The following is a 23,718-nucleotide window of genomic DNA, read 5'->3' as shown; positions in this document are numbered from 1 at the left end:
ATCTTCGCCACAGCAAGTTCAGTGTTATGCTTGTGCTCTTCCACAGTCGTGTGATACACGTCAATTCCCAAGTATCTAAAGGATCTCGTCGCCCACGTGATCTGCAACACTGGCAACCTCTCTACCGGAGTCCCCAAATAGCCCCCTAGCGGAAATAGAGTGGATTTCTGGGGGTTTACCGCTATACCGGACAACCAGGCATACCTCCCCATCACCTCTAAGACATACTGCAAATTTTCTTCTGGGTATCTTAGGTATAGCAGCATATCATCTGCATACAGGGATATAAGGTGACACTCTCCTCTTACATCGATGCCGACCGGGTCATATTGCTGCCGGAGGTAAATCGCTAAGGGTTCTAGGGCCAGGATGTACAACATTGGGGACCAGGGGCACCCCTGCCTAGTGCCTCTGCCCAACTGCCATCTCTCTGACACCACTGCACCCGTGCGGACCCTGGCTAGTGGTGCACTGTATAACATCTCGGCCCACCTAACGTAACCTGGTCCCATCCCGTACCATCTAAGAGCCGCCAGCAGCCAAGGCCACCGAACAGAGTCGAACGCTTTAACCGCGTCCAATGCCACTATCGCCATTTCACCGTCATCACTACAACCCCACTCGACCACCCTGTGGAGGCGTCTGTGGTTGTGAGTAATGTTCCTATTAGGGACATAGCCCGTCTGGTCAGGGTGGATCAACTTGCCGATCACTCTACGCATTCTAGTAGCCAGGACAGCTGTCAGGATCTTGCTATCTTGGTTCAGCATCGACAGGGGCCTGTAGGAGCCACAATCATGTCCCGGTTTATTTGGCTTGGGGAGCGGTATTATAATCGCCTCCCTAAGTGACTCCGGCAACCGTCCCATCTCGTACGCTTCGTTGAGCATTTCCAGCATGGGCGGGAGCACTTCCTCCGCATACACTTTATAAAATTCACTGGGGAACCCATCTGCCCCTGGGGCCTTGCTAGTGGGCAACTGTCTCACAATCTCCTTCAGCTCTTCCAGGGTGATCGGAGCATCCAGCTCCTCTCGCTCCTCATCGCTGACCTTAGGCAAGCCTACATCTTCCAGCACTTCGTCTATCTCCTCCTGGCTGCCCCCCTCGCAATCTTCGTATAAGACCTTATAGTATTCCACGAATGCCCTGTTCACGCCTTCTGGGGTGTCTACCTCCTCCCCCTTTTCATTGGTTACCAATCTGATCGGGGATTGTGGGGTCTCGCTCTTGTACAGCCAAGCTAAGAGTCGGCCCGTTTTATCTCCCCCCGCATGCAGTCTCTCAATATACTTTCTATAGTTCAAATTACAGAGCCTATCCCAATGTTCCGCACACTCCTGTTGCAATTTGGAGACCGCCTCCGCATCTGTCCCACCACCTTTCAACTCCTCCTCCAGCTCAGTCTCAGCTCTATGCAGATCCGCCAGGACTCCCCCCATCAATCCCTTAGACTTCGCAATGGCGATCCCCCGCATTACGACCTTAAAGGCCTCCCATAAGGTGCCAGCCGACTTAACGCTCCCTTTATTCACCTCAAAATAAGCAGTTATCTCTTCCCTCATATCCTCTCTGAAGGCAGGGTCCTTGAGCGCCTCCGCCCTGAGGCGCCATGTTGGTATACGCGCTCGTGGGGAATACAGCTTCCATCGCATGACCAGGGGCGAGTGGTCAGAGAGGACTCTCGCCCTGTAGTCTATATGGTCGCACTCCGCGACTATGTCTGGCGTAGCGAAAAAGGCGTAGCGAAAAAGTAATCAAGCCTCGTGTGCAGTAGATGCGGAGCCGAATAGTGCGAGTATTGCCTCACGCCCGGGTGTTTCGCTCTCCACACATCTACCAGGCCAAAATCCGCCAGCAGCGTCTGCAATACCTTAGCCGCCGGACTGGGCTTAGCCATCTTGTCATCCGACCTATCCTCCCTGGGATTCAACACGCAATTAAAGTCGCCACCCCATATCACCGTTCCCCCCATCCCGACACTGAGCTTGGTGCACAGCGTCCTAAAATATGTCGCCGTTTCCTGGTTAGGCGCGTATGTGTTTACAATGCACACTACCTTGTTCTCTACCAGCCCCCTCACCATAACCAACCTCCCATCCTCATCCACAACCTCCTCAATTAGCTTAAATGGGACGTGTGGCGCCACCCACACCAGCACTCCTCTGGCATAGGCGGAGTACGTTGATCCTACCACTGTTCCCTTCCACTTCCTCCCTACCAGCTCCAGTTTCTCTCGCTTTAGATGTGTCTCCTGTAGCAGGGCTACGTCTATCTTTTGCCTCTTAAGATTCAACATGACTTTATTTCGCTTAAGATAACTGTTAAGCCCTCTAACGTTCCACGTTCATATCCTGAGGTCTCCCATGGCCTATCAGTAGTTTCCTCCCCCCATCCGAGGCAATCCCTCCCCACTTTGCAAACACTCAATCCCGGTTTCACCCCCAGGCTCATACAAAAACTAAAACACCCCCCCCAAACCCCTACCCCAAACAACTGCCCAGCTCCATCCCTGGATCTCAGGCATCCCTGTGTTCGGTCCTCCTTGGAAAACCCAAATAGAGAACCCGACAGGGTGTCACCCCGCTAACAGTGACTAAACTAAACACAAAAAGGGGTGTAAAGAGCGGCTTCTGGAGGCTCCTCTACTTCGCAACCATGTACATGCTCACGGACCACGTTTCATAACCACTGACGCACGCATGTTCTCCAGCGAGTTCAATGACTATATTCAAGTCCCAATGTTCGTGACCCGACCGGGCCTACAGCGTTACTTATCTCGTCTTTTATTTTCCACCGGCCGTCTGAACATCTGACTCCTGAGGGCAGTTTTGTGCATCCAACCACTCCATAGCAACCTCCGGGGTGACAAAGAACAGCAGCTTGCCCTGAAAGAAAACCTTCAGTTTGGCCGGATAGAGCAACATGTATTTAAGGGTTTATAGTCATAATATCGAAAAAATAATGTCGAATTACAAAAATGTCGAAAAAAAAATGTCGAATTCAAAAATGTCGAAAACACATACATATAATAGAAAAAGTAATTAATTCGAAAATAAAATGTCGAAAAAAAATCGAAAAACCAATGTTAAAATAACTATGTAAAATATCACATATACTAACGTTTTTTATTGGGGGGGTGGGGGGGTCCCCCCCCCCCCCCAAGCCCCCCATCCCAAACCCCTACCCCAACCCTCCACTCCTCCCCATCCCCCCCAACACCCCCCATGGATATACCTTTAGTTTTTTTAAAAAAGTATTTAATAAAACATTAATTAAATAATTACTTATTAAAGAACCCATCCCAAACCCCTACCCCAACCCCCCCCTCCTCCCCATCCCCCCCACTCACCATGGATATACCTTTAACCATTTAAAAAAAATAATATGTTTTATAAAATATAATTAATTATTTATTTAAACATTAATTCGAAAAAAAAAAAAAATCGAAAAAAATTCGACATTTTTGTAATTCGACATTTTTATTTGACTTTTTTTTTCGACATTTTGACTTTCGATATTATTGTATTCGACATTATGACTGGACACCGTATTTAAGCCCCGCTTCCCGCAATCTCCTCTTCACCGATCCAAAGTTCATACGACTGCGCTGTACCTGCAGGGTGTAATCGGGATAGGCAGTTATGTTCGCCGCTCCTCGTTGTGTTGTGCCTCCCTTGCGGAAGTGTTCAAGGATCCTTTCTCGGTCCCGGTAATTAAGGATCTTGGCTATCACTGGCCTGGGCGGGTTTCCCGTCGGCGGCTTCCTAGTTAAGGCCCTGTGCGCTCTCTCAACCGCAAAACCCTGCGACAGGGTGCCTCCCGTGATCTCCTGCAGTAGCATGTTTTCGATAAACTCCGTTGGATTATGGCCCTCAGTTCCCTCCGGCAGGCCCACGATACGGATGTTGTTCCTCCGGGCGCGTCCTTCTGCCTCCTCCGCCCTACTCTCCAAATTGCCCACGCGTTGCACCAGGGCATGGAGTTCACGCTTATGCACAGCGCAGTCCGCCGCGGTAGGGCCCATTTCTTTCTCCAAAGTCTCCGTGCGCTCTGCCAGAGTACGCACGTCCTGCCTTAGGAGGTTCACGTCCTCCTGCACTGCCCCAACCTGGAGTTCCATTGCGGTCTTCAGTTCAGCCACAGCGAGCTGGAGCTTGGTCTCCCAGGTCGCTTTCAGGTCTGCGATTGCAGCGAGGACCTCCTGGTTCGCACCCCCGGCGGCCATTTCCTTGGCTTGCGTTTTATCTTTGCTTTTGGCTCCGTCTGGGCCGGGAGGCGTCTTAGCGTATTCGTCGAGCGTGGGCTGTTTGGTCTTCGCTCTCAGGGGCTTGTTAGACATGTCTCCCGTCCTTCTATCCCCGCTCGGATCTAGGGCAGGGTGTCACAGTGCGCTCTTCGGGTGCCCCATCGTTATCGCCACATCTCTGACACAAAGTTCCTTTGTCCTCCGGCTCCCCCGGCCATCTTGTCTACTACCTAGCTAAGCCAGGTGCGTCTCACCCTTTGAGGTGCACGTTAGGCCATGAAGGGCCCGGGGCACAGTTCCAGGTCACACCGCACGCTCCGGTTACAAAGTATCTTCGGCCAGGCCCTGCTCCCTTCCCAGGACCGCGCCGTCGGCCTCGCAGGACTGGGTGTCTTTCATGACCACGATGCACCCGAGTCATGCACCTTCACCACCACCACGCTCCAGTGCGACCGTCAGGCGCCCAGATCAATCACCCCTTTGTTCCTTCGTTAAGCGGCGGCGGCCATTTTCTCGTTCATCGCACTCTCGCCTCCAGGTCTTCTTTTAGCTTCTTATTGCGCTCTCACGGTGCAGGCCCGTATCGAAACGTGTCCACACATTCACCTGAGATTCATGTACGCAGTCATATCAGTCTCAGCCAAATTACATCGGTCCTTGCACGGTTTTCAGTCGGATAATGTACGGATCTTCGGGAGCCCCCGTACAGAGACGTCCTTTCACATGGCTTCCTAGCCACGCCCCCCACATTTTGTGCACTTAGAAAGAATTTTCACTTTCAGTTCACTACAACTCCCAGAATGCATTCCTTCCTTTTCCTTTTAACTTCACACTTAGAATGTCCACTTAAGGATCTCTGCCCCTCTTCAGTCACACACATACCACTGGCTTCCCCTCTCTCTAACTCACTCAGGTAGTACAGCGCTGGCAGGTAGTCCCTCTGGATCTGTGTGCTGAGGTCAGGGTCCCACCGCCTGCCCCTCAGACACCCTGGGATCGGCACCAGCCACAAGGGAAACAGCATTTGTCTGGGCCTATCCAGCATGATCCTGTCTGCCTGATTCCAATACTTAGGAGACACGGCTCCTGTGACATACTGCTACCCTTTCTTCTCACCGGGCCAGCGTTGCAGCACACTGTCCTTCTATGGCTCTCCTTGGCAGCCCCGGCGTTTTGGCTTCTCCACTCTAGACAACCTTCCCAGCTCGCTTCTGATGTTTGAGATTTGAAGAGGGATCCTCTGCCGGTCTCAGCCTTGCAGTCTCGCTCCTGCTCTTCCAACTGCATCTGACTTCTCGCACTCAGCAGCCTCCCTTTATACACCTGTGTGATGTTCATTGCCTGCAGGTGTGTGGTCAGGGTTGGGTCTGCCGAGCTTGCCTGTCCTCGTTAAAGGGACAGCGTGCTGTCAGATCGTTGTAGTCTGTCCTCTGTGTCTTAGTGGATTTTTCACTGGTAATCTTCACCCCTCCAGGATGCCTCTTCTTAATATTATGTGAAAATGGGGAAGGAGAGATGTTGTATGTTTGAAAATACCCCAAAAGAGACAGAGGGGTTGTGCGATTATGGATAGCTGGAAAAGGGGGAAAATGTGTCTTGCCTAGGGTATTCCCATGAGAATGACCCCAGACACCCATACCCAGGTAATCCTCCAGTGCTCGTCCACCACCAGGGTTGGGATCGGAAAGCGACAGCACTCACCAGGCCACCCAAATAGAGGATTCTTGGGGTCTAAATGGGAGAATACCCCCAGGTTTCTCACAGAACACAACTATAGAGCACAGCCTGCACTCTTGGTCCTTTCCACTCTGCATTACTCTGCCCCTATTCCTCATCCAAGTACTCTTGCAGCTATGAGAATGGAAGCTCAGTCTTGATGTTGAATCTGTATAAGTGTCTTTAGAAGTGTTTGAAGGCATGTTGGCTCTTGATAACTTGTAAGTAAAGCCTGGGAAGACATTTCCATGAGTTCTGGAGGGTAAGTCCAGTCTTGATGGCTTACACACAGATCTTGTCGGATGGTTTTTTATACTTTTCCCAGGTGGGTGGGATAAGGTGTAACAACATTTTATCAAGGCATTGGGCATGGATGGGGTATCTGCATCTTGCCCGATGGTGCCCGGCCATTTCCCAGGAGGCTGCCTCCCCAATGTAATCCTCCATCATATAGCTGACGCCAGGGTCAGGATGATCGGGTAGCGGCTGTCGTCCCCTGGTCACATTCGGAGAGTTCAGAGCCAGGACAGAAGTAATGACACCATTGAAGTTATCATACTGCCACACACATGTGCGAGGTGGGTCAGGAGGATGGAGGCATTCTCCTGACCACATGTTCTTCGTTGAATAAGAAACTAGAGTAAAAGATTGATGAGAAAGAGATAAAGACTGAGCCAGTTTAGCAGGAGACGGGAGCCATTATCTGGGTGCTATTTTCATTTGGATGCTGAACCCTTTTGTAGACTGGTAGGTAGGTTTTTGGACAGAGGACAGACCTTATCATTTGGACAAACATCTGGCCAATGAGCACCCAAGTTGATATTTGTTTAGGCAGGGATAACCCTTTAGAGATCGGGAGAGGCAGGACCTTTTCTTTATATTTCAATGAAAACTTGTTGAAACATGCCACCCCTTTTCTGACTTCTTACTCCACCATGCCACAAGGGGCAAAAGGAACCAGGGACACTGGTGTCTGTGGAATGAGATACTGTGCAACAAGTACAAGTGAGAGCTATTGATGCAAAGGTAATCTAGAGGAGTAGAGGCCAAGACCCTGTAGTGGGGAAACTAGGAACTGTAAATACGTCAAGAAAGAGGATACCTGCAAGAAGGTGGAAGAGTCCCCTTGAGGAATTAAAGGAACTGATTAACTATGTCACAAGGAACTATCTCAAGATAGACTATTACGGCTGAGAAGGCCTGTCCAGGAGAATGAGCCATACTGCTGCAACCCCTCTTTGTTTTGTTGGTTGATACAACCCTTGGTGATAGGGTCAGTGTAGGGTAGTTTTTGGATGGCAGACAGACTATTTTGGTTTGGGATACCTCACCGACTATGAGCACCCTAGTTAGATTTGTGTTAGGTAGGAAAACCCCTTTTTGTTAGGGATAGAATGGCCTTTTTATAATTTGAATAAAATCACAGGTAGAAATGCCAACTCTTTGTCTGCCTCTTTCATCTGACCTACCACACTGGCCTAGGACTGGCCTTTCCCTGTTGCCTTACAGGAAAGTCAGGAAACTGGGGGTATGGCTTGACTTGGCAACTTGGCACTATCAATGGACCTCCAGGTTAGTCAGGGGTCCAGCGCCTCCTTTTTTCAACTCCATACTCTTAGGAGACTCAGACTTTTTCACTTTCCCTCAGTGCAATTGGTCGAGCTATCTACCTTGGATTAACAAAACCCTTAGAATGGAAACTTCTAATCATTCAGAATGCGGCAGCGAGACTATCGTCTGCTCTCAATGGCATGGCAGAAATCACACAGTGCATGCTCTTAGAGCACTGCCATGGGTACCAGTTGCTGAGCACATTGAATTTAAGCCACTATGCTTAGTCCATAAAGCATATTAAGGCCCCACAATTTCTACAGAAGCATTTTACAAAATGCATCCTGACAAGAACACTTCAGTCAGTAGCCACAGGTCTGTTAACTGTGCCAAAAGCCAGAAATGAGGTGCTCGTTGCTTTTTGGTAAAAGCCCCCACATTTTTTAATCATCTAGCTGCTCACATCCTCCTGATCTCAAATCATTCAGATTTCCTCCATAATATTAAAACATTCCTATTACGACGGTAACTAGATTAGTACATATATCTGGTCCAGGCATTTTAACAGTGCTAAAATGCCTTTGCAAGGTGTACCCTGCGCTGTACAAACAAACTACCACCATACTATACTATATGCTTGAATCATTAAATAATCCTCAAAAATGAAAGTACCTACATAATTATGACCTTGGAATTCCAGGCAATTTGACAACAGAATTCACCCACACTGTATACAATACTCCTTAAAAATCTGGTAATCAGTGGGGAAGGTCATGATCTATAAAAAGTTTAAATCTATAAATGCTGATGATGCCAACGTTAAGGTTTAACCAATCATTAAACAGTTTTATAAAATAAAATCAACATTAACAGCGAACGCACCTGCTTTCCCTTCCTTGTATTCTCGCCCGAGGCTTTGCTAAGGGGGGCTAAGAGGGCGATAGCCTCGGATCTTTTGGTTGTAGCCCTGGATAGAAGCTCAGCAGCTACAACCAAAACACTAGCTAACCCCAGAGTCCCGACAATCCCAACATTAGCATAGCCCCACATCTTTTCCAGACCTAGCGACACCCCTGATTCTTGCTCTTGCTTAAGCTCCTTCCAGCAGAAGAGGGTTTAGTTCATCCCGGGTGGGGGCACAATACACCACCAAAAAGGTTAAGGGGCTTTCAAACTACTACAATGGTGGTTACTGCAGTATAAAAGCAGATTAATATAACAAACAACACGAAATGAGCATTATTGCAACCTTAACTCAACCCCACAAATGGCAATTAGAAAAGTAACAGCACATAGGTTTATCTGTAAGACATACACCAACAACAAAAAAACATACATAGCAAATCTACAATACATTAACCATTTCAATATTTAAAAACAATGTGGTTTTTAATGTTAATTTTATTTGACCATATGGTTTAAACCTTATTAAAACTGCCAATCAATGTTTGATTTCTATTGTTTAATAGGAACCGTAGCTTCTTAAAAAGCTGTGAAGTGATACATAGATCTATATTTAATTTGAAAGAACATGTTATTGCGAATTTTAAAAAAGCATCAAAAAATGTCTAGCTAAAATAAAAAAAAAAAAGAAGAGTAGAAAAGGCATTTCAGCATATATATATATATATATATAAAAAAAGAAAAAGTTCCCCATGGCTACACATATTCAACAAAAACACAAGAGCAACCTCTAAGAAGACTCTCCCTTTGGAGTATCACATAGTGTAGTCCACCAATAACAAACAGAAAAACAGGCTTCCACGACAAAGGGAACTCTAAAATGATCTTGAGCATAAACACTAAGCCCCCTTAGAGCCATAACATTGACAAATACGTTTATACTTTTGTGTAAGCTATCTGGACACAGTGTGCGCATTTACAGTGTGTACATGAATCAATAACTTCTCTCGTATTTTTGTACGATAACCTCTCTCATGTATTTTTGTACAGCGTAGAAACTTTAATTTGTCTTCTTTGCAATCAGATGGTTGTGATGAAGACTTCAGAAACGTGTGAACATTTTAGAGAATAAACTTTGTACTGTATACATAGATGAATAGCTGTCGTGGTTGTAGTCAAGTGTGCCATTACTATTCACGCAGGTCCAGATGGGATATGTGTTGGTGCAATGTGCGGAATATGCACTAGGAACAGAGTCAGATTGTGCATCCTTGTTGATATTTTTATTTTTTATTTAAACAGTTGTTTTAATCAAGATCATTCTTGATTTTTTAACTTTAAAGTTCAATACATTCAATTAAAACATTCATTTGTTAAATACATCATACAAAAAGAGAACCTTATGAAGAAAGAAAACATGATAAGAGTAAACATTAAAAGGCATACAAAGTAAAAAGTAAAAAAGGAAAAGTTTTCAGAGCTTGCTCTTGCATAGTTTCGTTTCTTTTTTTGACAGCTCTAAGCCATATAGGAAATTAAGGATTGCATATCTCACCTTCTGACTCGTAGTATGGTATAATAGTTCCCAAAAGCGTACAGGATTCATATTGACAAAACCTTCAAATAGATGTTTACAGTGTATCACTTTCAGGTGATAGAGCATAGGACATTCTGCGCATATATGGCTCATAGTTTCAATTTCTAGGTCAGAAAATCGACATTTTGTTTCTTCTTTTGTTATTAGCCTATGACAGTATAGTATTTCACGCGTAGGCCACAGATTTAAGCGAAAACGCAAGTAATCATTCCTATGACGGGAATTAGGGAACTGCTTCAAATAACTTTCAATTATACCATATCGTTTATGATTGAACAGGTTAGCCAACAACTGCTTATACTTGATACAGGCCTCTCTTGTTTTCTATCAGAAGTTCCATTGAAATCCCTGTATTTGTAATAATCTTCTCTATTACTTTACGCCATGATAGAGGGTATGCTTTTGGCGAGTATAGCAAATAATTTGCCAGCAAATGTAACAACCCATTTTTGGAATCAGCCATGATACATTTCCGGTAGAAAGAGCATAATTTCCATTTGTATATTGCATAAAGGGATAGCAAGCCCAGTTCATGTCTTATTATACTTATGGGTTCTGATTTTGGGAGATTCAGTACATATTTCCAATACTTTCCCTCAAGTTTTGCCCAGTAATTCTTATCCATTAGTTTTTTATACAGTAATTCACGTGTCACTGCATCAAATGCCATCCGAAAGTCTATAAAGGCTGTGAATAGTGGAAAGCGACATTGTTCTGATTGGCGTATAAGGCTTTTCAACGTGACAGTATTCACTCCTGTACCAAGGCTGGGTATGAACCCTGTTTGAAAGGGGTCACGATAATTATTCGTGTCCAGCCATCCGTTAAATTGTTTCAGTACTAGCCGTGCGAATATTTTACCCGGGCAATCCAATAGGGCAATCGGTCGATAAGATTTTGGATCGATCCTATTGCCTTTTTTGAAGATTGGTACAATTAAAGATAGTTTCCATGACTCGGGTACCTGTCCTCTCCTGAATATGTTCTTAAAAATTTGGTGCAGTATATCTGCTCATTCCAGAGGATAATCTTTCATCATAGCATTGTGTAGACCATCAGGCCCATAGCTCGGGAACGGCTCAGATTATTAATGCAGATCATAATATCCTCACTGTCTATCTGGAATGAGTGATTATTGCTTGGCATTACTAGATTAAACTTAAATTCACCAAATGGGGAACAGTATACATCTTTGAAGTATTTCTGCCAAGCATCTTGGGATATTGCATTGATTTCTAGCGCACCTTGAGTCTTATAAGTCGCATTATTTAAGCAGGTCCAGATTCCATTAATGGATTTACTTAGGATTTGTTTAAGCATTAGCTCGCCAACACGTTGATGTTGGGCAATTTGATGATTTTTTAACCATACCTTATAGGTCCTTTTGAGCCGGTTTTTCCCTTCTCCTTTGTCTACACCCAACTGATTGTTTAGAACTCGAAGATCACTCCGTAGCTGTGCTTTGCGCCGTTGTAAATCTAAATTAAATACATGACAGTGTGCTATCTTATTCTTTGAGTTCAGCGATATATAATCTTTAAAGATCTGAATAAATTGATGTAGCACTCTGAGCCGTTGATGAGCGGAGACTCATGGATCTCTCCAATGTTGGTTCTAAATTGGGCAAGTCTACAGGGGTTCCATCTTAACCGGTTACCTTGGTTATTTACCAATATATTTCTCACATGGACGTTTTTCTGAGTGGTCTGTACATTCAGTGGAAGATTACATGATAAGTGCAATATATTATGATCACTTAGGTCCGTTGTTAAAACTTTTAAAGTCATTACATGCTTCAAAAATGGACTATCTACAAATATGTAATCTAAGATCGATTGTTGACAACCTCTTTTCCATGTATGCTGTGGAGGGGTATCACCTTCTATTGTACCATTCAGCATTATAAAGCCTCGTTCTTTCATTATTGAGGACCATGTAAGTTCATCATGTGTAAAGTCAGAATCAGTCTTAGTGAGAAGATGTAACTTTAGATCTCCCATAATTAATGTATGTAGAATTCGGGGATCTAAAAGTTGTTGATCTAAAATGATACATAGATCCTTGAAGAACTGCTTTGCTGGTGTTGATTGTTTACTCCAATAGATATTAATAATGGCAATAGACATTGAGCTTCTCAAAAGTTTTGCTGCAAGAAAATAAGGGGATACGGAGGGACACATTACACACGTCAAACCCGTAGTTTTTTTCACTGCTATTAAGAGACCACCTTTGGGACGTCCTAGGAGTTGTCTAGTAGCGGCTGTTATAATTGTGTGCGAGTCCCATACCGGTGTATTCTTAAGCCATGTTTCTTGCAATGCAATGATGTCATAATCACCCAATTTAGTTTCCCATGAATTTATGATATGGTTGTGGCCTCTCGTATTCCAAGAAATTAGACTTATGTTTTCATCATTCACCAAATAGTATGATCTCTCTCTTGGAAATTGGGATTCTAGGAATTCATCGGTATGCTGGAATGTTTGTTCAAGGCCTGTTTTTTTAATAGGCCTATAGATATTTATCACTGTTTTTTCTGTCTGTAGTATAGATGGGGAACTAGCTTGTGATAAAATAAAGCCAAGATTACAGAAATCTAATCTTGCTTGCCATAGTATATTTGCAACTAGAGTAGATTTCACATATATTTTTGCTTCATCTAGACTTGAATTGTTACTAAATTCCACTAGATCAATATCAGATGTTACCAAGTTCTTTAACAGTGGTATTTCCGCACAGATGTTCAGTATGCTAGTTCTATTCAACACATACTGGGCACCTGGTAGATTTCTGCATTTTAACAGTAGTCAATTATAGTTTTTACAACTATGTATATGCCCAGTCTCTGTCTGGATATTAGACGCAGGTTTTTTTGCAGGTACCATCGGATAGTTCATGGATGTTGCCATATTTACAAGAGTTCCTTGGGCTGGTCTATAGGTTTGTGATAGACTTTGTGGACCTTGAAGTAAGGTCGTAATATCAGGGAAGGCAAGTCAAGTCTCCGTTTTATTTCATCCTTTTGCATTTTCCCTTCATTCGCTGTAATATAAGTATCAATAGACAGTTTTACCATGTCTCTTATCTCTTGTGTCAGAGATTTCTCTACTCTGACTGGAAAAGTCGACACTGCAGGCGGATCAACTGAATTATTGAACTGTTGAAGCCCGGCTTGAGGATTTATATTGGAAAATGTTGGAACCAATTGCCTTTCATCTGGCTTGATAGGTATGCTTGGTGTATTTGTCTTTTAAGGACTCACTATTACAGTTTGTACAGACTTCAGTTGTGGTGATTTTACAGAACTCTGTATTACATAAGATTCAATTGAAGCACGGATCTCTTCCCTTAATCTATCGATACTTAGTTGGACCGTATTTGTGCTTCCTGGTCTTGATGTATTAGTGGATTGCACTTCAGTACTATCAGTAGGACATTTAGTTGCTACTGGACACTTGTCTGAGATATCTCTCATGCCTTCCTCAGCATTTTTTGCTCTTTCCTTCATAGCTATGTTATCAGAAAAGGCCACTAAGTCATCTAGCGACTTACATGTCAATGTGTATTTCCCACCTTTCTCCGTAGACATCGCAGATACTTTATCATTGACACTGGTTTTACACATGGGTGAGTAACTGATTGCTTTGACTATCCTTCTATTTTTTTTCTTTGTATGTGATTGAAGGGAATCTTTAATTAATTTCCGATATTTCTTAGAATCCTTGTTACATTTAGTTGCTGTGTCCGCTTTACTTGCATGATTACTTTCAACTGGCGCAAACAACTCGAATATATTGGTTTTGAGACTAGCTATTGGTTCTTTTGGTACGGTCACTATGGGCGACTCTTTGGTTGGAGGTACGCCAGATAGTGGCTCTATTCTATCACTACTACTCTCTGTCATGAGTGTTGCTTTCACAAGTATTGAAGAAGGATCTATTATCTCAGATCCTTCTCGTGCTGGCTGCGCCAAATCCTTTTGGCACATGATTCTCTCTACAATGTTATCAGTCTTTTGATGTTCAGATAAATCTTGGATATGATGGATCTTATATTCCACCGGACCTGATATTGGAGTGGGTCTAAGATGCAGTTCCAAACAGCAGACTTTATCAGTTAGTCGCTCAATCATTAGCGTTTGGTTACTCATTTTGTGTTCTAATATTTCGTACAGTTTCGCTATAGTTAGTAAGACTGTATTCATGGCTCCTAATGTATTATTCAGGGCGGGAGCTTCTGGAAGAGAAAAACGCGTTGATTGACCTTTTTGAATAAAACATTCAGCCCCCCGTTCCATTTCTTGAAATCTGGATCGCCTCGGGGTGAGGGCAATAAAAGATAGTGATTCGTACACAAGGTTCTCCTGCATCTCTGCTGATATATCTTCTTTTGTCATATTTTTACAAGGGGATGGACTAGCTGGGCACCTATGTTCATCATACTTCGGTACATTATCATCACGTGTGCTTTCTTGGAATTGTATTAGATCTCCTGTGTTAGAACAGATGTATAATACATCTTGTTGCGGGCTGGATTTACTTGATACTTCCATAAAATCAAGTGCATCTTCATCTATTTCTCCTACCATTGTCAAATGCTCATAGGCATCCCGTAATCTTTTTTGGGCTGCTACAGAGCAGCGGACAGGTTCCATTATATTTACTCCATTATTTGGTAGAATTGGGACAGTTACATTCTGGGAACACAGTTCTTCTACTAAGCAGGCCGATGCCATCGTGGTATCGGTAATTTCACCTGCTGATTGAACTATCTTTGTTTGCAGAGTATTGATTGGCAACAATTCGCTCTCGGAATTCACAGTATTGGGCTCACTAGTGTCTTTAGCATAAAACAATCGAATATCAGAGGAGAGCGATAGTGAACGGCGCGGCATAAAGCCTGCATGTCTAACGGCAGAAGACACATGCTTTGCTCTTAGATTGGACGCACTCACTTCTGCCATTCTTTGTTGACCTTCGGTAAGTGGACGCGGTAAGGCAGGGAGTGGCATTCCAGTTTTTAGAGTAAATTTGTTGGGTCCCATTTCAAGGTTAACAACACAGCACCAATACCAATTACAAAATGTGCTACTACACTCAGTACAGGTCTGGTGAAACTGTTACGTTGTGTGATTTAAAAAATAAATAAATAAAAATGTAAATAAAATAGCCGAGAAAAAAAGAAACTATGCAGTACAGTACAATGAACACAAGTATATACAAAGTACTTTTTACCCGTCCACCCCAGTACACTACAGATGGCCACTGAGAGCCCTTGATGAACAGTTGATATTGTTTATCGTGGTAAAAGGACACGCATCTGTAGAGTGCTGTTTGCTGCCTGCGCCTGGATTGCTGCCCCTGTGACCGAGGAAACGCTTGCATTGAAAACTGCATCATTATCTTTTGAAAGTTCCCAAAGATCGTGTGGCCACGGCCCCCTTCCCAGAAAGCAGCATAAATTGTGCGCGCACGCGCATCAGCATGTGCGCATCTGCAGAGTGCACTGTAGAGTGCTGTTTGCTGCCTGCGCCTGGATTGCTGCCCCTGTGACCGAGGAAACGCTTGCATTGAAAACTGCATCATTATCTTTTGAAAGTTCCCAAAGATCGTGTGGCCACGGCCCCCTTCCCAGAAAGCAGCATAAATTGTGCGCGCACGCGCATCAGCATGTGCACATCTGCAGAGTGCACTGTAGAGTGCTGTTTGCTGCCTGCGCCTGGATTGCTGGCCGTGAGACCGAGGAAACACTTGCATTGAAAGCTTCATCATTATTGTTTTGAAAGTTCCCAAATGTATATATCCTATGGACATGGACCTTGGACACTGATAATGGGCCACTGTGAACTTTTATACTTGTTAGGAAGGAATAGTAACCGCTTCTATTTTGCATTTTCCGTATAGATTGTGTGGCCACGCCCCCTTCCCAGAAAGCAGCATACATTGTGTGAGTGCTTGCATCAGCGTGTGCACATCTGCGAAGTGCACTGTAGAGTGATGTTTGCTGTTCGCTGTGGGCAGTGGGTAAAACGGGTCCACATAATACTTATTTTATATATATTCTTCCTGCATTTGGCATCTTATGCGGGCAGGTAACTTGCTTTATAGCTGGCCCTGTGTTATTAAACCACTTTATACGTTCTAGCATTTTCCCACATTATTTATTTGGTTGCATCGTGCCCATTAGTACCATAGAGGTTGACAGCCCTCTACTTTGAAACGGCCTGATTCGAATACCCTTTGCTACTTGACTTACCACAGTTTCCCCCCTTCCCACCACTCTCCTCCCCGCACCTCTGTAGTCTCCCTTTCCTGATAATCCCTGCTCCTCTATTTTTCTTTTTCTAATCATGGGGTCCAAGCTTTGCCCGCAACATAATAAAAGGATGTTGGGGGATTGAAGCATTACAACCCCGGAGCTACCCTCTCCCTCGGGAGCCCGAAATAAAAGGAGGGGTGTGAACATTAGAAGAGTAAGGAAATTGGCCAACACCCAACCAAAAATATAAAGCTTACCGACAGTGGGGAGCGCAGGAAACGGAGAAGAATTGGGAGTACGCTCAACTGAGGGTGATAATTCAGGGGCACGGGAGGGGAGATTGAGTGCCAACAAATAGCTCCATGATTGACAATAATTCCTTATTGAATATGCGGCATGAATTTCGGAGACAATCTGGGATAGTGAAAGATGCACCCGCACAAGGATTGCTGAACAGAAGTGCGGAACCGCTGGTAAATAGGGATAAGATCATTGGAAGTAATCTCTCTGGGACACCTAACCTGGAGCAGTTGACACAGGAGCAGTATGATATTGAGGATGAAAGTGACTGTTGGGATGTGTGCAAAGAAACTTAGGAAGGATCCTCGAACACAGCAAGTACGCTGGAGGCCATAGCAGTAACTTTGGATGCAGTGTTTGCCCTTTGCTCTAGTATTCTGAAAAAGCACCGGGAATTTAACACACTTGTTATAAGGCGTACAGAGAATGATAATCATGACAGTACAAAAGAGGATGTACAGATTGTAGGAAATGTGGGTAAACCGTGTGATCTGGAAGACGAGCTGAGTGATCTATGTCAAGCAATAACAGAGGATGGTTGTGGGAATAGGATTGGAACAGGGGAAAGTGGAGAGCAATCTGCTGATAAGAGCATGAGTGTGATCCCCATTTCAGAGGGGGATCTAAGTACAACATACGGAGCAAAAAACACACCCAATGGAAACGTAATAATAAAAAGGGAGCAAAGCAGAGGTGCAAAACAGGTAAAAGTGGAAGTGAAGTTGTAAGTGGAGTGAATCGCGCTTTGCTAGCATAGACAAGGAAAAAGGATGTCACATGTGTGCTTAAGGGCCATAAATATGATCTAAAAGAAGTAAAGAAGATCGAGATTGCACCCAAGATGCCTGTAAATAATGAGCAATGATTGTTGGAGAATTGGTTGAATGGGATAGAGAGTGAGGCCAATTTGAATGAAGCAGTAATTGAAATGGTACCAGAGGAAAGATCGAAGGTTAAGATCCAGGGTGAAGGGTGTGTGGGGAGATCTATATGGGAGAGAGGGAGAGATTAGCCATGTGCAGTATTAACAAAAAGTACACAGGGACATGTGTGCATGAATGTAAAAAGAGGGAAAAGAATGGCTAATCCATGAACATTATTTAAATGAATACTTGTGAGGAAAGCCCCCTATTTGAATCGAAATTGGTTACTGGAACAACTGCACAAGGTCCCTCAACTTTGTGAGATCACATATTCTGACATAGTGAAGGTGACACTCCCTGAATATGGTAGTTGGGAGAACTGGGCAATTGTGCAGTTTGTAACACCAGTGATTGTTGAACTTCTCTGCATCCACACTGAGACCATGTGGCGTAATGGGAAAATAGTGATATAAAATTGTGGAAAATATCACCAAGAAGGGGGGATTAGCAAGTACTGGGCAGAAGAAACAGCTGGTTAAAGGAGGTGCATGGAGCTGTGACATGTGGGTCCCGGAGGCGGGATATCTGGAGGAAAATTGAGAATTAGGGTTGTTAAATGAGCCGGTAATTATATCTTAGAACACCAGAGGTTTCCGGTCCTTCGTGCATAGCGATGGTAAATGCTTTTGGATAACTGATGTATTTGCTTTTCAAGAGATTTGGGTGAGTGTCACAATTCTGATCAATGGGTTTAACATTTTGGTAAAACCAGCGGTTTGCAGTGGGGCGGGACATCCTGTAGGGGTGTTTATGCACTGGTATCAAGATCCCGATAACCACTAGCGAGTATAATACAATTGGTAACTCGCTCTTCGTTCTTTGTGGAATTGTAAAAAATCTTGGTACCGTTAAGGAACTATTGGTGATCAATGTGTACACTCATCCCGGTAGGGCATTTGTGGATTGCTAGTATGATCACAGATACCATTGAGGGATGGTTGATGGAGGCCCCCAATTCGGAGATTATGGTAGCAGGAGATTTTAATGCGTACTGCGACAAAGCAAAAACACTAATGAACGAATGGGAAGATCTATGTGGCGATGTTGATGTGATAACACCTTCGACTCTGGGTGGAATGGCAAAATCCATCCTCATTTCACAGGCAAAGATAACCAATGGAATTGAATGGATGGAACTGCTTCAAAATTGGGGACTTTCCTACTTAAATATTGTTAATCTAGATGCACAAAAATCTACCTTGACTAATGCTACAGTTAGTTGTCGTACGGAATATATATTTGTCTCTAAGCGATTAAGGACACAAATGAAGCAATTTGAACATTTTGTTATGCCTCAAAGTGACCACTCAGTACTTAGGTATATACTTAAAAAGATAAATTGGTTTAAAAAGGCACACCGCTGAAAAAGGCATGAATATCCAAACTTCAGCAGGAGGGAATAGGATCTATTGGACTGAGAAGAATCTAACAAAATTTGATGAGATGTTCAACCACCTCCCCCTTGATAGTGAGGACATAGTTGGAATGGGAGCAATGGGGCGGAATGCCATGATTAATGACTGCCAAAAGAGCTTGTGTTACCCAGTCTTCGGGAAAAAAACACTATAATCTGTATGATCAGACTATCTACAATGAAAAAGAGACACTGATGGGGGAAATGAGAAGCATTAAAACGGCTAGGGACCTGGATGCTGAATATGAACGGACAATGGAAGGCACTCTCCATATGAGATACAAGAACTGGCTGAAGGCCTACCGACATAGTATTAGAAATGCCAACTGGAGAAAAGTTTTCATACTATGTAAGACCTCTGACTCTAAGAGGTTCTGGTGTCTGTACAGAAAACATTTGAAAAGAGAATGATAATACAGACATCAATGTTATATCGGTGGAGGAAAGGAAAACATATGTTGGCCGTTTATACTAGGAGAAATATGAGGCGAACACGCTAAATATAGAGGTGTGGGAGAATTGCCTGGCTGATTTTCCTTTTGGTCAGGCCGACATCCTTAAGATCATTAATGATATGAACACACCGTGCGCACCCGCCCCAGGCGGATTATCCAATGCAGTAATTAAACACAATCCCAATAAGTGGGAAAGCCTTTTTGGGAATTTGTATATCAATATCTGGCGTAGTCGGGTTATACCAGAGAGTTGGAAGAATGCTGTTCTGGTGCCTATATTTAAGAAGGGTGAGAGAACCAACCCAGGTAATTAACGGCTATTGGCCGTGGCGGACACCACCTGTAAAAATGTTTGTAGCCTCTTATTATAATTCAGTAACAAATGGAGCAAAACAAAGAACAGACTCACCCCCCCAACAAACTGGCTTTAGACAAGGTCTTAGTACCTGGGACAATCTGACTTCCCTGAATCATATTATATCGGATACTCACAGGAGAAAAGGGACAAATATGTCTATATGTTTTATTGATTATTCTGCAGCGTTCGACTGTGTAGATAGGAACATGCTCTGGAGTAAGCTGTTGAAATGGGGGCTGTGTCGGAGAGGTCTACATTTTTTGAAAGCCATGAACACAGACACTTCAGTGACGATTTTTCAGGATAAGGGAGCCATTATCACTCCACCTGTCACCATGAATAAAGGTTTGAAACAAGGCGGCACAGCTTCCCCAGTGCCATACAATCGGTCCGTAACTGACATGAAGGATGCCCTTGAGAAAGTGCTTGGATACCCACCGATAACGGGGGGGGGGGGGATTGGTGTTAGCTGGATGTCAAATGCTGATGAAACTATTATCATGGACAAAACGCTGGTAGGACTGCAGCGTCTGCTTAATGCTCTGGATGGGTTCTCTACATTAATAACCTGACCATTAACACCAAAAAAACAAGATCATGATAATTGGGTCACGGACATATATATGAAAAAAATATGGAAAAAAAAGATATGAAAAAAAAGCAAGGATACAGATGGAAGATAAATGATGAGGACCTTGTGGCAGTGGGACCCTATCCGTATTTAGGCATTCCGATAATGAATATGCCCATTAGAAGCTTCCATGAACACTCCTTAAAGAAGATGCTGGGAAGATGGAATGTCATTAAAGGTGATATGGGGAAAAGGGGGGTACTCTCTGGAGGGCTTCCTAGAACTCTATGAAAGTAGCCTTGCTCCAGGTGTGTTCTTTATGCTCTAGAAACCATAGAAGCCAAATACCTGGCCTGCTTCGATCGATTAGAAGGTAAACCCGGTTCTGAAACTTCCTAACACAGCATCTATTGAAGCAATAAGATGTGAATTAGGCCTGGTTTCTCGGAGTACAATGTGGAAAATAGGTTGCGGTTAACTATATAGAAGAATAAAATGGTTGCAACGGAACCAGGAGAGTTTAATGAGCATCATGGTTATGAATATGGATAGGAACACTAATGTAAATGGGTTTATGACAAAACTTCAAAAGAACGTGGTAACCTTCCTATATTGGTCTTCCCATGCCTGGGGATGGGATGTAGGCTATTACCTTTCAGAAAACGCCTTAAAAAGAAGAGGGCAATGGAGCGGGATATTAATACCAATATATCAAAGCTTAGTATGAAAAAACAGTATGTACAATATACCCTGGTGGGATTCGAAATTGCGAAACCTAAAGGATATATTACAAAAAATCTCTAACCAGGGGCTATTACGTTTCATTATATTGCTCCGATTCAACATACTACCAGGGTAGGATTATGTGGGGTGCTGGTCGGCTGTGCCGCTTATGTAAGAATGAGGTGGAAACTAGCAGACACCTACTGACAAACGGCACATGTCAAATGATTTGAATAAAGGCTATCGGGATCTGGTGAGTGATTCTAGGATGGTGTCAACTGACCGATTTTGATCAGCTATATACACAGCATAGACTCTGGTGTATGTGGGAGCCGTATGTTACATCTGGAATAAAACAGAAAAAATGCTGCTACCAACCGCTTAATAAAGAACTGCACTTTAGACTCCTTGGAATGTTATCTTGCTTCAGCGCGCCCTTGGGTATATTGTAGGGATGGGTATATATATATTGGTTCTTTTAATAATGCAGGATGCTGATGTGTATTGCTTTCTTCTTAAAACTTCCAATCATGGAATGATGCTTATTTTGATTGTTGCTCTGTTGTAACTCAAGATTTGATATGTATATGATAAATGGAATGATAGATTTGTATTGTTTGTAATGCATTCTATGCATGTTTATGTGAATAGTGTATAAGGTTTTAATTAATCAATTGCACTATAAACTAAAACCTAAAACATAAAAAAGGTTTTTTCGGCAGTCATACCAGATCACCTCGGTCATTGATTTAACCGGCTGTATACAATCTCAGTGTTGTATTTTCCAATAATCATTTACTAAAAGCATGGTGCATCCGTCAGGTGTTCGGTTTTCCATGGCCACTGAGTGGCTATCTGGTGCCATATAAAACTATAGCGACTCTTTCGGGTTTCATTCTCTGTGACTCCCTGCCAGTAGATAACAGTCTTCAGCGCACCATCTTGTGGTCATCCGCAGTGTGCTCCTTGCCCTCCCTTGCCCTCCCATATCATCAAAACAACTTCTCAGTCGGGCTGAGCAGCCCTAATGTCCCAGAAGGTCTGAGCAGCACTAATGTTTGCACTTTTTACTGGTTGCTCTGAAGTGCACATTGACATGCGTCTTCATTGCCCAATCACGAGGCTGCTGTAATGTTGACTTTTGGTTGGCTCAAGGTGGAGAGAAATGCATCCCACTGCCGTGGTCCTTTTGTGTCTCGCCATCTTTTCACTAAGTGGGTACTGTGAGGAGGAGAGGAGGAGCATGCTGTAGTGACACGGGCGGGTGGCGTCTCTGTCTCTGTCTCTCTCTCTCTCTCTCTCTCTCTCTCTCTCTCTCTCTCATATTAGTTTGCTTGTAGTAAAGTTATGGCCCTTTAGAAAGCTTTTACACTGCACCACATCACCACCTTAGGTGTCTCAGAGTGTTTTGGCTTGTCTGGGAGCTGGCATATTGTACCCGGGTGAAGGTTATCGAGAACGTAATCTGCATTGGAAAAATGAACAGGGCGAAGAGGCAAGTGTGTGCAGCTGCCACAGACCAAGGGACGGCGTGATGCATGCAGGGAAGTCTTGTTTTGTGGTTGCTTGGGTGCCTGGGGCTCCAATTACGGAGGATTGTAGATCAGGGCTGAAGAACAAAGAGGTACATTTCAATGTTTCTTAGCAACTGGGCAGGCCAGGTATGGCAGTCGCCAAAAGCGATGGGTAATCCAGAACAAGCAGTGTTTGGTTGTGTGATGGGCAGTGTTTGGTTGTGTGATGGGCTGGAGGTGTGCTCAATCGAACCCTTGAAGCAGGGTTGACATGTGTCTGGGATTACCTTAAAATCCTTCCCAGTGAGCAAACTCCAAATAGGAATTCTGGGACAGCCAAGCCAACTGGCTGAGTGAGACCCAGTCATGAATAGGGCATGACTGGTAAATATAGCTGGAAAACAAACGGAGGGATGGGAGGGACGCTCCGATGAATTACAGACTGGCACCCTCAAATGTAGGGGTTCTCTAGATCAGATCGAGCAGTATTGGAACTGCACCAATTCCAGATGGAGCAGATGAATTAGCATAATGTAGCCACCATGCAAGCTCAGTTCCACTACCATAGGCAGAAAGCGTGAAGAAAGCTAGTCTGCCCCCTAGAAATGATGCTCTGCTAACAGATATCCAAGGGCATAGGGTGCAATAGAGAGAGCCCTGAGCAGAAACGAGTCATGAAAAATGCAAAGTGTATGAAAAGTGGTTTGCAATATAACGAAGAACCCCTTGGGCAATACATAAACGAAAGAGCTGGAGGGAGACTCGTAGGTCGCCTGAAGCATGCCACACACCCATTAAGTCATTGGTTCTCTCCTAAGGTAATAGGCACTAGCAGTGGATTAAGTGATACAAAATCGAGGGGGCTCTCATTAGGGTATATGTGTATACTTAGGCCACGCCCCCTAACAAGAACTCCCCCCACCTCGACAATTGGGTGGGGAAGCTGTTGAAAGCAGGGGAGCTGGGGGTGCACTGGCATTATTACCTGTGATGCGCCCAGTCCCTCTGGGCTGGGCTCACCAGAGGTGTGACACTAGCGTGCCCCAACTTTCACACACAGCAGGCAGCGCTTTCACTCAAGGTGCTGTGTGGTTAAAAACCATGGGATCCTCAAATGCAAGGGCTGCCTGCTGCGTGATGATTCTGTACTCCGAAACAGGAGGAAGGCTGGAGAGCCCATCTGTCC

The sequence above is a fragment of the Ambystoma mexicanum genome, chromosome 11 (assembly GCF_040938575.1).
Source record: "Ambystoma mexicanum isolate Mex_15411 chromosome 11, UKY_AmexF1_1, whole genome shotgun sequence".
Taxonomy (NCBI): Eukaryota; Metazoa; Chordata; class Amphibia; order Caudata; family Ambystomatidae; genus Ambystoma; species Ambystoma mexicanum.
Note: the sequence above shows the minus strand (reverse complement) of the source record.